Genomic DNA, 16,928 nt, shown 5'->3' on the forward strand with positions numbered 1-16,928 from the left:
AGAAATAATGGAGTGGAAAAAATAATTATATATATAAGCAAACACATTATATAAAAATAAGATCAAAATATAAAAGGCAGTGTCAATTAGATACATTTATCTTTATGCTTCGGCCAAATCATTCATATTCAAGCAGTCCTGGTATAAACAATTTACCTTTAATAAGTCTTTCACCTTATTAATTTTGTCAATAGATGATGACTATTAATATGTTTTTCTTCAAATTACTCTAAAAAGATTTGTTGAATAAAATACCATTTTAAAAAGTTTGATTTGAATATGAGAAAAAATTTGAATTAAAAGAAAAGCATTTAATTAAAATTAAAGGATTAACGTGCTAAGCATTTGATTATTGAGGATCCTTATGCTTGCTCCGGTGAAAGGCTCTTAGGAGTTTTAACACCTGGTCAAGGGTTCGTCTACCCATAGGTGATGAAATCCCACTAAGGTGTAAGTGTGTGGGGGTGTGTGCGTGTGTTAAAAAAAAAAAAAAAAAACAATCGATTATTGAGATTTTATTTGCTCATCTCCATCAATGATGTTATCTGTTATGTGAATATATTTTCAACATTATAAAATGTTTATACGAATAACTTATACTGCCGTAAAGAAAGTTTGTATAATAAATATGAACTTTAGCCTTCAAATGTAGGGCCATCTTTAGTAGATCCAAACTATTTATAATGGTCATCCATTTAGATGGGATATATACAAAAAGTAAACTGCCTTAAATTATAGAGTTTATTGTTTTATGATTTGATTTGATTTGATATTTTTATTGAATTTTGATAGTCTCTATACTCTTTAAATAATTAATTTTTTATTGTGACAAGTGGCCCCATGTTTCAATAATCCATACCGTTGGTCTGCTACAGCACGTCAGCCGTGGGGGGAATTAGAAATACATCAACGGTCCAAATTCAACTAAAAAAAAGGAGGAAGTGGATGGCCCACCAAAGAAGGGGTCCATGAGATCAATGGCATTCATTCATCATGAAACCATGGGCCCCACTTGTGAAATCTCAAAACCCAAATGATAACACCTACATCCTTTGGTGGAGGATCATACAAGTGGGCCCCACAGACAGTCAAAATGAGGGTAGGAGGCGCATATCCCTATGTCTTTCAGTAACCTAAAAGCTAAAAACATCAAGCATTTCCTTTTGAGCTTGTGAATTTTGACTGAGGTTTCTTTATGCCTTTGACCCTTTGGTGTTACATATCTACCCTTGATTTAAATTTAAATTAAAAACCATGCCATTTGATTATTAATGGACGGCTCAGATAAGTTAAATCAGATGCAACAAGGAGCACAGTAACTTATAGTGCTCGTAGTTGTATCGGGACACCTAGACAGTCCAATCGATTAATCTAGACTGTCCATCAAATCAAACACACATTTCAGTTGTAAACACCACACTGACTTGATAATCGAACCATCTGAGCACTAGCCTTTAAAATGTACGGTCAAGATCGCGTATATAAAACAGGTCTAATCAATGATTCAGTCCATCTATCACTTGGGTAACATTCTAGATTGCTTATGATTATGAAGGGTCACTTTTGTTAGGACAACCTAACGATCCCATTCATGGCTTGAAAAATGGATGGCTACAAAAAAAAAAGACCAAAGCCAGGATGGATTGGATCATCCGATCAGTGAGATTTTTGCATCGTAGCCCATGAAATGTGTTCTGTACCTAATGGACAGCTCAGATCTGTCAATTGGACTGTGCAAGTGACCATAAGTGAGCACCGGAGCATTTATGATATTTATTTATTTATTCGGGAGAATAGATATTTTATTACGTACAAGCATCATTTCTCAGAACCAGATTCGGTCGGGCCGGGGTGACACCAAGGACGGTCAGGCCGTGACCATGGGACCACCTTGATGTATGTATTGCATATCCACGCCGTTCATCTATTGTTCTATGTCATTTGAAGGCATATAGAAAAAAATGAAGCAGATCCAAATCTCAATTGGACCATACCACAGGAAACAGTGGTGATTAAACACCTACCATTAAAAACTTCTTAGGGCCCACCTTAACGTTTATTTATCATCCAATCTATTGATAAAGTCAAAAAGATTTGGATGAATGGATAAAAAAATATCAGCTTCATAGAAATTGATTTAGGCCCACAAGAAGTTTTTAATGGTCAGTAAACACTGTTTCTTGTGGTGTGGTCCACCTAAGAATTGGATTTTCTTAAAGTTTAGGATAATTCCGTACAATGATATTTCAAAACGTATGTACAGAATGGATATATAAAAAATACATAAATGTGCGCCCCACATCCAACTCGCCGTTACCCCGCCTGGTCGAATCTGCTCCCTCATTTATCGTTAATACAATACACTAACCCACAGGAGAAAGGTTTATGAGATTGCGGGACTACCTTAAAAGGTAGGCCGCGACACCTCTGATGTACTTGGGACCCACCATTTATGATCAAAAGCGTTCATTCCCTGCTCCTCGTTATGAGTTGCATACTGAAATGTTTGCAATTGATGGAACGGTCTAATCGTATATATAATAGATTTGTTGCATGCCCAATAGGAACCGTTGACCTGTCCACTGTAACCATCCATCTTTCTGGCCAGATGGGGTCCACCATATTGTCCAAATGATACTCTGTCTGTACGGTTTCCCAAAGGCTGTTGGACCAACCAAATGAACGGTTGCTATCACAGAAGTTTACAACTTAGGGGAGACGCCTGTGAAACCTACCTCCAGTGAGAAATGCCACGTTAGCAGTGGTCTACACTACAGATGGAAGCCGATTGGGTGGAGGCCCCACGCACTGTGGGGCCCAACTTGGTAGATATATTTTACATCCACAGCGTCCATCCGTTTTTCCATATCATTTTAGGGCATGATACAAAAAATTAAGTAGATTCGAAGCTAAAGAAGACTACACCACATGAAACACTGTGGATACTGACGCCCACCGTTGAAACCTTACTCAAATATTAGCTTGATCCAAAACTTTTGTGGCCCCATAGAAGTTTTTAATGGTGGGCATTTAATCACATCTTTTTCTTGTGATGTGGCTCACTTGAGATTTTGATCTACTTCATTTTTAGGCTCATGCCCTAAAATAAGCTGCCAAAATGGATGGGCCGCGTAGATAAAACACGTACATGATGATGGGCTCACAGTTGTTCACCACTCAGTCTGCTTCCACTATAAATCCCCATACCTTGTTACGGCCCAGCGCCCACCTGTGATTAGAGGTGTACACATGTCGAGTTAGCTCGTTAGCTCACTCGAATTGACTTGGAAGAAAACTATGTTTGAGCCAAGTCGAGCCAGTTTTATTGAGCTCGAAACATTTCGAGTCAAGTTCGAGTTGGACTGAGCTCGACTCGACTTGGTCCTAAGCTCGAAGTCGACTAGGTTCCCTTCGAATCAATTTTTTGACTAGGTATATGTAATATACTCGGTCGCTCAAAACATATTTTTTTAAAAGAAAATTAACCCCAGTGCTCACTCTCAGCCATTCGCCCAATCCTAAAAGCCCTAACCCAACTCATCTCTCTCTCTCTCTCTCTCTCTCTCTCTCTCTCTCTCTCTCTCTCTCGCCGTTCTTTAGCACCCGAATGATGACCGGTGACCACTGTAACACCCTGAAAATCAGGGGTCGTGCATACGCTCGACTCCCGAGTTCCCGGGGTCACTTAAAATCGATTTTCCTTAATATGCATTTAATCGGGTTTAAATGCGCAGCCTGGAGTTCCTGGAACATGAAGCACAAATGCACCTGTCGACTGAAATGAAAGAGAACTAGCATATTTATATATACACACATATACATGACCAAGAAAAAAATAATAAAGGGGTCGCACATGGTGTCACCCAACAAAAACACAAAAGAGTAATATGTCCAGAGAGAATAGAGCTGAGCCCTCAGCGCAGCGATCCAACGTGCCATCTACAGGTTCGATGAGGGCCCGTTCGTCAGCTGGAAGTAAGAGATCTCGTCCTCAACCCAAGATAAGACCGATCATATAGGTAGTTTTAGTCATTGAAAGGACATCGATTTAATCCTTTTTACGGTTGTTTATACATAGAGCTGTACATTAAACAAGTTAACTTGGTCAACTTCCTCTACTCAAATTTGGAAAGCTCAGCTTAACTTCAACAGTTAAGAGTTGACTTGCGCCAAGCTGAGATTGAATTTATCGAATTTAAGTATTAAGGTTTTTAATATATATATATAGGGAAAAGATACTATTAGCTCAGACCTCACAATAAGCTCCCGTGAGGTCGAGTTGTGTGGGCCCCACCGTGATGCGTGTCGACCATCAACACCGTGCATTTGATGGGTCCCCTCTAAATTATGGGATATCCCAAAAATCAGCCGTATACAGAACTTAGGTGGGTCATACCATCTAAAATCATTGAAGACATGCCAAAAATATATAAAAGCGCTCGGTGGGGCCCACTTGAGTTTTGAATGCTGCTGAAACTTGGTCTGAACCCTCATCCAATTGGGACACACATAATGGATGGGCTGGATTTACAAACCACATCTCAGTGGGCCCAAAAAATGATTATGAATGTTTTAATGGTGCACGGCCCCTCCTCACTTCTGTATGTGGTGTGGCCCATGGAAGTCACATATTGACTTGATTTTTGAGACCTAGGCCCACGATGGAATGGTGCATCTGACTGATGGGGTAGATGTTCGAAACACATCATAGTGGGGCCCACACAACTCAACCTCATGAGACGGTCTTGTGAGGTTGAGCGCATAGCACCTTTTCCATATATATATATATTTGAACTCAAATTCAACTCGAGCTGGGCTAAGTTGCCGACGATGCCAAGTCAAGTTAATTAGTCGGACTCAATGACCAAGCCAATTCAAACTAGGGTAACTTGCTGGTCAAGCTAAGTAGAGTTGGGCCAAGCTCAACTCAATTAAGCTCATCTACAACTCTAGTTATCCACCGTTTTCCTTGTCTTTTATTGACTCCATCCCTTCATAGGTATTGTGTGTTGTACTTGCTAATTGACTTTATAACCATCTATTTTTCCTCTCCAAAACTTGGATTAAATGGTTAGGATTGTTTGATGTGATGTAAATCTTTGGTTGTGGACCATCACATTTATAGCCCACATGATAATGGCCCTGGATGTTGTACCTATGGAAAATATTCAAGAAACAGGCCATTGATAAGTTGAGCTAAAGCAAGTTTATTCCATTGGCCAATGTCTATAGTTAGCAAAATGCCACATGGACAAAAATTGGTGTAGAAATGTTCCCATTTTATTCAATATTGATTAGTAAAATGTTAGACAAAATTTCAATTCAACCTGATTTAAATGAGAAATAATGGAGTGGAAAAAATAATTATATATATAGGCAAACACATTATATAAAAATAAGATCAAAATATAAAAGGTAATGACAATTAGATACATTTATCTTTATGCTTCCACCAAATCATTTATATTCAAGCAGACCCAGTATAAACAATTTACCTTTAATAAATCTTCTCACCTTCTTAATTTTATCAATAGATGATGACTATTAATATGTTTTTCTTCAAACTACTCTAAAAAGATTTGTTGAACCATTTTACAAAGTTTGATTTGTATATGAGAAAAAATTTGAATTAAAAGAAAAGCATTTAATTAAATTTGAAGGATTTTCGTGCTAAGCATTTGATTATTGAGGATCCTTATGCTTGCTCAGGTGGAAAACTCTTAGGAGTTTTAACACCCGGTCAAGGGTCCGTCTATCCATAGGTGATGAAACTCCACTGAGGTGTAAGTGTGTGGGGGTGTGTGAAAAAAAGAAAAAAAAAATTGGTTATTGAGAATTTATTTGCTCATCTCCATCAATGATGTATATTTTATCTGTTATATGAGCATATTTTCAACATTTTAAAATTTTTATACGGATAACTTGTACTGCCATAAAGAAAATTTGTATAATAAAAATGAACTTTAGCCTTCAAATGTGGGGCCATCTTTAGTAGATCCAAACTATTTATAATGGTCATCCACTTAGATGGGATATACACAAAAAGTAAAATGCCTTGCATTATAGATTTTATCCTTTTATGATTTGATTTGATTTGATTTTTTTATTGAATTTCGATAGACTCTATACTCTTTATATAATTAATTTTTTATTGTGACAAGTGGGTCCATGTTTCAATAATCCATACCATTGGTCTGCTACAGCACGTCAGCCGTGGGGGGAATTAGAAATACATCAACGGTCCATATTCAACTAAAAAAAAAGGCGGAAGTGGATGGCCCACCAAAGAAGGGGTCCATGAGATCAATGGCATTCATTCATCATGAAACCATGGGCCCCACTCGTGAAATCTCAAAACCCAAATGATAACACCTACATCCTTTGGTGGAGGATCATACAAGGGGGCCCCACAGACAGTCAAAATGAGGGTAGGAGGCGCATATCCCTATGTCTTTCAGTAACCTAAAAGCTAAAAACATCAAGCATTTCCTTTTGAGCTTGTGAATTTTGACTGAGGTTTCTTTATGCCTTTGACCCTTTGGAGTTACATATCTACCCTTGATTTAAATTTAAATTAAAAACCATGCCATTTGATTATTAATGGACGGCTCAGATAAGTCGAATCAGATGCAACAAGGAGCACAGTAACTTATAGTGCTCGTAGTTGTATTGGGACACCTAGATAGTCCAATCGATTAATCTAGACTGTTCATCAAATCAAACACACATTTCAGTTGCTACCACGTAAGCATCACACTGACTTGATAATCTAACCATCTGAGCACTAGCCTTTAAAATGTACGGTCAAGATCGCGTACATAAAACAGGTCTAATCAATGATTCAGTCCATCTATCACTTGGGTAACATTCTAGATTGCTTATGATTATGAAGGGTCACTTTTGTTAGGACACCCTAACGATCCCATTCATGGCTTGGAAAATGGATGGCTACAAAAAAAAAGACCAAAGCCAGCATGGATTGGATCATCCGATCAGTGAGATTTTTGCATCGTAGCCCATGAAATGTGTTCTGTACCTAATGGACAGCTCAGATCTGTCAATTGGACTGTGCAAGTGACCATAAGTGAGCACCGGAGCATTTATGATATTTATTTATTTATTCGGGAGAATAGATATTTTATTACGTACAAGCATCATTTCTCAGAACCAGATTCGGTCGGGCCGGGGTGACACCAAGGACGGTCAGGCCGTGACCATGGGACCACCTTGATGTATGTATTGCATATCCACGCCGTTCATCTATTGTTCTATGTCATTTGAAGGCATATAGAAAAAAATGAAGCAGATCCAAATCTCAATTGGACCATACCACAGGAAACAGTGGTGATTAAACACCTACCATTAAAAACTTCTTAGGGCCCACCTTAAAGTTTATTTACCATCCAATCTATTGATAAAGTCACAAAGATTTGGATTAAAAAAAAATATCAGCTTATAGAAAATGATTTTGGCCCACAAGAAGTTTTTAATGGTCAATCAACACTGTTTCTTGTGGTGTGGTCCACCTAATAATTGGATTTTCTTAAAGTTTGGGATAATGCCGTACAATGATATTTCAAAACGTATGTACAGTATGGATATATAAAAAATACATAAATGTGCGCCCCACGTCCAACTCGCCGTTACCCCCGCCTGGTCGAATCTGCTCCCTCATTTATCGTTAATACAATACACTAACCCACAGGAGAAAGGTTTATGAGATTGCAGGACTACCTTAAAAGGTAGGCCGCGACACCTCTGATGTACTTGGGACCCACCATTTATGATCAAAAGCGTTCATTCCCTGCTCCTCGTTATGAGTTGCATACTGAAATGTTTGCAATTGATGGAACGGTCTAATCGTATAGATAATAGATTTGTTGCATGCCCAATAGGAACCGTTGACCTGTCCACTGTAACCATCCATTTTTCTGGCCAGATGGGGTCCACCATATTGTCCAAATGATACTCTGTCTGTACGGTTTCCCATAGGCTGTTGGACCAACCAAATGAACGGTTGCTATCACAGAAGTTTACAACTTAGGGGAGACGCCTGTGAAACCTACCTCCAGTAAGAAATGCCACGTTAGCAGTGGTCTACACTGCAGATGGAAGCGGATTGGGTGGCGGCCCCACGCACTGTGGGGCCCACCTTGGTAGATATATTTTACATCCACAGCGTCCATCCGTTTTTCCATATCATTTTAGGGCATGATACAAAAAATTAAGTAGATTGGAAGCTAAAGAAGACTACACCACATGAAACACTGTGGATACTGACGCAAACACTGTGGATACTGACGCCCACCGTCGAAACCTTTCTAGGGCCAACCCTAATATTTATTTTCCATCCAACCTGGTGATAAGGTCACATATACCTGCATGAAGGGTAAACTCAAATATTAGCTTGATCCAAAACTTTTGTGGCCCCGGAGAAGTTTTTAATGGTGGGCATTTAATCACATCTTTTTCCTGTGATGTGCTCCACTTGAGATTTTGATCTGCTTCATTTTTAAGTCATGCCCTAAAATAAGCTGCCAAAATGGATGGGCCGCATAGATAAAACACATACATGATGATGGGATCACAGTTGTTTACCACTCAGTCTGCATCCACTATAAATCCCCATACATATTAGAGGTGTACACAAGTCGACTATAAATCCCCATACCTATTAGCTTGTTAGCTCGCTTGAATCGACTCGGATTAAAATTGTGTTCGAGCCAAGTCGAGCCAGTTTTATTGAGCTCGAAACATTTCAAGTCAAGTTTAAGCTGAATCGAGCTCGACTCGACTTGGTCTTAAGCTCGAAGTCAACTCGGTTCCGCTTGAATCAAATTTTTGACTAGGTATATGTAATATACTCGGTCACCCAAAACATATTTAAAAAAAAAAAAAAAAAACTAACCCCAATGCTCATTCTCAACCATTCACCCAATCCTAATAGCCTTAACCCAACTCATCTCTCTCTCTCTCTCTTGCCGTTCTTCAACACCTAAACGATGATCGGTGACCACTCTTCTCTTCTCTCTTTCTCGCCGTTCTCTAGTGCCTGACCAGCGATTACTCTCTTTCTCTCTCTCCATTCTTCAGCGTCTGTTTGGACGACCAGCAATCGAAAGGTACTCTCCTCTACTCCTCCCCTCATCTTATCACATTGCCTCTGGCCGGGGTGTAGTGAGTGATGAGCAGTGTCCATCCGATTAGCAGACCTCACCTGACCACTGGCCTGGTGACTATGCCCCAAAACTTAAACTCGAACTAAACCGAGTTGCTAATCGAGCCGAGCCGAGCTGCCAATTCAGGCTCGATGACCGAATCGAGCCGAGCCGAGTTTGAACTGAGGACTCTTGCTGCCGAGTCAAGCCGAGCTGGGCTTTGCCGAGCTCAGATGGACTCGTATACACCTCCTACATGTGATAAGCAAAAGGTTGGAGGAATCAACGGCAGATTGCGCATGACCCAAAATAAAATTAATAATCACAGCCATCCAACTAAGACGATGCAAAATTGACGGTGGTAATTACATCCATTTTGCAGGCCCTTACTTGAGTAGACCTAATCACCTGATCAGGGCGATATTGGGGCCAGTGTCCAACATGATCGTACGTGGGCTCACTTATATGGATAAAAATCATCAAATGATCTGTTAATTGCAGTGCTCCTAGTTGCACAGGAACACTTGGACAATCTGATTGATCAATCCCGACCGTCCACTAGGTCCAGGAAACATTTCATGGCTATGATGCAAAAATCACACCGGTTGGATGGTTCAACTCGTTCTTAAGCTAGCTTTCCTTTCTATAGCCATCCGTTTTGGTAGGCCTGAATAGGACTGGTAGAATTGCCATTTCAAGAAACTACCTGATCCATTATGGCCCCCGACAAATGGACGGCGGAAATTGTTTGTTGGAACTGCTGAGTGATCGTGTCCGCATTTTATAGGTTACTTTTGCATAGTTAGGACCATCCGGTCCGTGCGATTTTTTCGTGGTGGTCCATTAAATGCATGTTGTACCTAACCAATGGTCCGGATCAATAGATTGGACTGTCCTTGTGTTCCGTTGCAATTGGAACTAATCTCTTACTTAATTCTCAATCATTCTGATCATTTAGTTTTGAGAGATGCTCCTCCAGTGCTCTTAGAGCACTATAAGTTACAGTGCTCATAGTTGCAATGGGACACCTAGACAGTCCTATCCTTTTATCTAGACCATTCATCAGGTCCAACACACATTACATCGGCTACCATGATAACATCACACCTATCGAACAATCTTAACCATCTGATCAATTGCTTTTGATATGAACGGTCAAGATCATTTTAACAAAAATAGCTCAAATTAACTGTTCGACCCATCGATTCATTAGGACCTATTATGCATTGCTTCAAAATTTAAAAAATCTAACTTTAAAAGCAATCTTAACCATCCCGTCCGTACATCGGAGAACAGATGGCTACAAAACTAAGTCCAGATCATGGGTGGATTGGATAACCCAATCACTGTGAATTTTTCATGGTAACCCAAGAAATATGTTGTGGACTTAATGGACAGTTTAGATTAATCAATTGGTTTGTCCAAGTGACAAAATGCAACTGGGAGCACTATTTTATAACTAAGTCAACATGTATTTTTTTATTCTTAATGAAATTGAAATGCAATATTATACTAAGCTACTCTTGTCAGTTTTGATCTGACTCACTTCGAAACTTCAAACCAACCCAAAAAACGTTTCATTGAATTTTGTTTTTTGTTTTTTGTTTTTTATTTTTTTATTTTGGGTTCTACTTCTAAAAAAATAATTTTCTTTTTACTTCTGTTTTTGATTTTTCCTCATGACCAAAATATTTTATCTGACCCAAGAATGGTTGAGTTATGGGCCATTTTTAGGTAATTGGTTCAACCATCTAATGAAATGGACAATCAAAACCAATGTTCCATTTACAAAGGATAATTAGATGGAGAGATCCTGGGTTTGAGGACAGCTAGTTTGCCATGAGCTGTCGTAAAACTCCCATTATCGTCGTCGTCTCCGTCTCTCATCATGATCAAGTCATCTCATCATCTTGTTAGGATTGATGTTGGAAGCTAATGCTTAAGTTCGACTCCTTTAGGTGTGAACTTGACATAACCCCCCTCTTCTATGCAGGTTGGGACCAGCAATGAGAGTATAAAACTCCCACAGGTGCAGTCTAATAGATTACTATATGGATTGATTATGATCAGTTGATTATAATACCTTCTTTAGTGTGTACATGACGAATAAGTGGAAATGAAATTATTTTTTGGTGGGTAAAATCTTCTTATCCTTGATTTAAACAATCACCAATATCAAGGTCACTTTCTTCTGCATATAAGTATTAATTCTTGCAAGGATGGATCATGCTTTAAAATACATGGTTGTCACTTAAAAATTAGACTTTAGTTCATCTTTCATGATAATCGAGTCAATTCAAATGCTTCCAAAAGTACTCTCTTCTCATTAAGTGCATGAGTAAGGAAAATAAAGGATGTGAAAATCAAGTGTTCATGCCCATGTTGTGACAAACTGCTAAAACCAGCAACACATGGCATGTCCTATAGAGTGTGTCGCTAGCAACACGCAACATGCGATATAACCTCGGCACCCAATTGTAGACATAGGATACATGACAAAAGCACAGAAGTGATTGTTATCCTTTCTAATACCTCCTATGCTTAAAAATAGAGTTGGGTTCCAACCCATAACTCTTTGCGTCTCAACACTGAGCTCATGAGTTTTGAGTGCTCATGTGGTGTGTATATATGAAAAAAGCCTGTAAATAGAATTGAAAATGATCAAATTAGCATCATTAATCAATCTATTATTGGAGGTCTAATCACGTAACTACTCATGGCATGATCCGTCACTACCTGCAACACTAGTTACAGCCCTCGAAGTCTATTATTTTCATTTTCATGGCCCACCAAAGTTTTGAACAGAAATAAATATTAGGCCTGAAGGATTGCATTTGGATATGGGGTGTGAACTTCCCTTGAGGTTGAGCTGTGTGGGCCCCACCATGATGCGTGTTCTATGCAGTTGATCTCATGTGAACTTCCCTTGAGGTTGAGCTGTGTGGGCCCCACCATGATGCGTGTTCTATGCAGTTGATCTCATGTGAACTTCCCTTGAGGTTGAGCTGTGTGGGCCCCACCATGATGCGTGTCGAACATCTACTCCATCAGTCAGATGCACCATTCCATGATGGACCTTGGGCTTAAAAATCAAGTAAATTGATGGCTTTTGTGGGCCACACCTAGTACAAAAGTTGAGAGGGGTTACCCTCCCATTAAAACATTCATAATCATTTTTTGGGCCCACCGTGGTGTGGTTCACAAATCCAGACCATCCATTATGTGTGTCCCACTTGGATCAGGAGTTAGAACAAGTTTCAGATGCATTCAAATTTTATGTGGGCTCCACCAAGTGCTTTTATATGTTTTAGGCATATCTTCACATGATTTTAGATGGTATGGCCCACCTGAGTTCCGTATATGGATGATTTTTGGGATATCCAATAATTGAAAGGGGACCCATCAAATGCACGGTGTTGATGTTCAACACGCATCATGGTGGGGCCACAAGCTCCCATGAGGTCGACCGCATAGAACCACTTAAAAAAGAGTTGTGCTGCTTCAAATTCTCCTGTTTTCAAATAATAAAATGCAGCTGAGGATCTCCAGAATCTCAACCCCAGGCGTGTTAAGACATTGTTTTTTGGGTGGGCTATCACATCCTAAAAACCAAGGGAAACCAAGCCATCCTACGCGAAACGACTAGTCAGATGAGCAATCCACCTTAAACTGCTAAAAAAACTCACAACTGGATGGTCAGGATTGTCCGCTCACTTGGATTTTTGGTCTATGGTCCATTCACACAGTATCTCACCGGACCAACAGTCAGGATGGTCACATATTTCCCATGTGGACCTTGAGGACGGAATCAATGAACCTTTAATGCATCTACGTTCACTGCTAGAATGTTCTTGTTAAAGGGTCGTCTCCCATCCACCATTCCCCCCATTTGAACGGTTTAGATCGCCGAAAGGTCAGCTTCACATGTAGAGTTTGTGGGGCTACACAAATGCTCCATCGAGCATGGAAACGGATTGGCTACTCCCCTGCCACTAGCCCGATGGCTGATGGTCAGTGCTACGTGGCGCCACCATGATGTATGTGTTTCATCCATGCTGTTCATCCATTTTTACAGATAATTTTAGGACTTGATCTCAAAAATAAGAGGTATATAAATCTCAGGTGGACCACACCACAGGAAAACAATAGTGATTGGATATCCATCATTAAAATCCTCCTGAGGCCCACTGTAATGTTTATTTGAAATCTAATCTGTTAATTAGATTAGGTCATACAGACCTAGATGAAGGGACAAAAACAAAGATCAGCTTGATCCAAAACTGTTTTGGGCCCCAAAAAGTTTTTAATGGGCGATGTTCATTCAATACTGTTTCCTGTAATGTGGTCCACTTGAGATTGGGATATATCTCATTTTTGGTCTCATACCCTAAAATGATCTAAAAACATAGATGGGCGGCATGGATGAAACACATACATCATGATGGGGCCCACAGAGAACCGACCACCTGCCCTTGGCTGGTGGCAGGGGGAGTAGCCAATCCGTTTCCATTGAGCATTGTATATTTTGATTTCGATCATGAAACTGACACCAAAAAAATTTACTAATTGTCATAACGGTATAAACTACCAATTGACGAAACATTGGGCTAAGCCCCACCTAGGAGTTGGATCGTCCATTGTACGGTTAAGATCACTAGATCAATCCAACTGATGCCCAACGACAGATAGATATAGTTTGTGGAGGCATTTGTATTGACATATGCGTGGTGTGGGTAATCATATATAAAAGAACTTTTTTTTTAAATGATTTTTTGTAGTCATATGTTTGAGTACAGCCCTTGGCGGCCTGCTTTAAGTCCAGTGACTTATCTGGCCAGGATGAAATAGGAAGGTTCTACCATCTTCCATTTAAAAGCCAACTCTAAAAGTTGTTGTGAGGAAGGTGACAACTGCTATTAAATGTTGCATATAAGTTATTGTGATAATATCTTTATCATGTGTCGCCTTAGTAGTGTTTGGCCTTTATTTCCCTTGCATTAGTCATGAGCTAACTTCTAGAAAATGAGATATGTGTGGCCATTCAATCCAAGGTTTTTTTTATTTTTTTTGGTCATTTCACTTTTATATGGGCAGCCTACTCCTTGGTATATATCTCCTCTTCGATGTAGCCCGCATAAACAGTACAAAGGAGCAAATTAGGTGTGACTTGGACTCACCTAAAATAGTGCAACCCTTGCCATGAAGCCTGCCTTAATGCATATAATCTAAATCCACTTTATTCATTTATTTTTTCAAATTATTTTAGGGCATGACCCCAAAATATGAAGCAAATTCAACTCTAAGATGGACTGTATCATAGGAAACTGTGGTAAATGTCTATTAATGAGCCACGAAAGCTTTGGATCAAGCTCATATTTGCCTCTTCCCTTTTATCCAAGTTTATATGACCTTATCTCTAGGTTGGATAGCAAATCAACATTACAGTAAGCCTTTGGAAGTTTTTAATGGTATGGCATTCAATTACCACTATTTCTTAGTGTATATATGGTCCACTTGAGTTTTGTATCTACTTCATCTGTGAGCTCATGTGTTAAAATGATTTTGAAAAATGACTGCATGGCATGAACGTAGAATACATATATTAAAGTAGGCCATGCGATCTTGGATAATGCCGAACTTACACTTAATCCACTTAAAGAGGCTGTGTAGGGTTGATCATAATGATTATATGAAATTAATGTATACGTATATTGTGTTAGCTTATATTATAAACTTACCTAAAAATGAGATATCACACGTCAATATATTCTCCGTCAAACAATGGGACCCACAATGTAAATGGTTGGGATGGCCATGCATAGGTGCTCACAGTTTAGGGATGATGGGTCACCGCCATTTTTAAGTAATTCAAGGGTAGCCCAAAGTCAAGACAGCCCGCTCTTCAGGTGGGTCCCACATGACCGTTGGAATTCATTTTTCTCAGACAAGACCAGATGATCAGAAAACCAACCTAGTTTCTCGTCCAGGATAGGATTATGCTGGTCCCCACCTAATGAACGGACCGGATCTCGCACAAACCGTACCAGCATTGAGTAGCGGAGCACTTCGCCAATCCCAGCAATGCCACGTGTCTCAGGGTACATCATGGCATGCATATTGCACATCCATGTCACGGGCCATCTGATGCCGGCCCCCACACGTACTACTACATGCATGGCACGTGCGAGGAATACTGTATTCGCATGATGTATGCAAATGGTGGGCCACACAACCCACATACATATGCTTTCGTTTGGATGTGGAATGATGTGTTTTTAGTAACTTTATTGGTGCCCTTTCCTCTTTTGCTACTCTGGCAGAGAGTGATGAATGATACTCAGGTACTTAAAAATCACTTGGAAATTGCTTACGTGCCATGTTAGTGATTCAAATTAAACTGTCGAAATTATAATTCCCAGTTTAGATATATCTGGAATAAAAAATCAGGATTATTTGGACATCTGACTATGAGATTTGTGGGCATTTATTGGACGGTTGAAAATGAAACAATCTAGTGATGTTATCTCAACAAACAAGTGGCCACGAATTAAAGGTTAGGATTATTCGACCAATCTGGTTTTGGAAGCTAACTTAGCCACAGATGATTCCACACTTTAGTCTATTTATTTTGAGTTAACATATGCTACGTGTACGATTCTGTCGAGTGCCTGCGTATCAAGTGTACTAATCTGCCGGAGTATCAAATAGCTCGCCTTTGCTATTCCTCACCACGGATGCTTGTCTGCTTACTTTTTCCTAAGCCATTGATTCCATTCTAGTATAAAAGCTAAATCCAATTTGGGCTCTTGAGATGGGCCCCACAAGAGCTATTTCACACGTAGGCAGACTTGCCAATGTGGAACACGCGTGCGAGATCTGAGCTTTCTATCTGGTTAGATCTAATGATTAGACCAGGCAATTTTACTCCTCAGGTGGGCCACGATGTAAAAAATAAAGCTCGACCGCTAATTTTTTTTTCTAGCCGTCCATATCTCTTGTATGTTGTGGCCCACTAAAAAGGGAAAGAGCTGATTATTAGGCCATATGATGTAAACAGAGTATCGCAACGGATGGACAGCTCAGATCTCGCACACGTGTTCAATACTGGCACGTGTGCTTGTGTGGGGTTAGGAGGGGCTTCGTCGTGCGTGTAGAATTAGCTAACCTACTACCTTTGGCCGGTAGTAAGCAAAATGACGCAAATGCACTTGATGGTGTCGTCTATTAATGCTCCTTTGGGGCTATCGATGCAAAAGAGCCGAGGGGTATTTTTGTCATTTCAATAAAAGCTTATGATGCGATCCAAGGGTGATTTGTGTATGTACTTTTAAATGTGCGCGACTTACCTGTAACCCGGGGTTACACGGCTCTCCTATAATCCAAATATCTGTGGGACCCACAAAGATGTTTCTATTATATCCACTCCGTTCATCTGTTTCTTCAGATTATTTAATTATATTATGCCAAAAAAGAGAGAAAAATAAAACTCAAGTGGGCCATAACACAAGAAATAGTTGGAATGGAGACACTCACCGTTGAAACCTTCCTGGGGCCAACCTTGATGTCTAGATTCCATCAAAACCGTTAATAAGGTGATAAAAATGTGGATGAAGGGAAAAAACGAATTTGAACCTGATTCAAAACTTCTGTAATCCCAACTAAGGTTTTAACAGTTTTTTCTAAATCCTTACTTTTGTGGCTCATTTGAGTGTTGGATCTCTCTCATATTTTTTCTTATACTCTAAAATGAGATTAAGAAACGGATAGACG

Source organism: Magnolia sinica, chromosome 11, assembly GCF_029962835.1.
Source record: "Magnolia sinica isolate HGM2019 chromosome 11, MsV1, whole genome shotgun sequence".
Classification (NCBI taxonomy): Eukaryota; Viridiplantae; Streptophyta; class Magnoliopsida; order Magnoliales; family Magnoliaceae; genus Magnolia; species Magnolia sinica.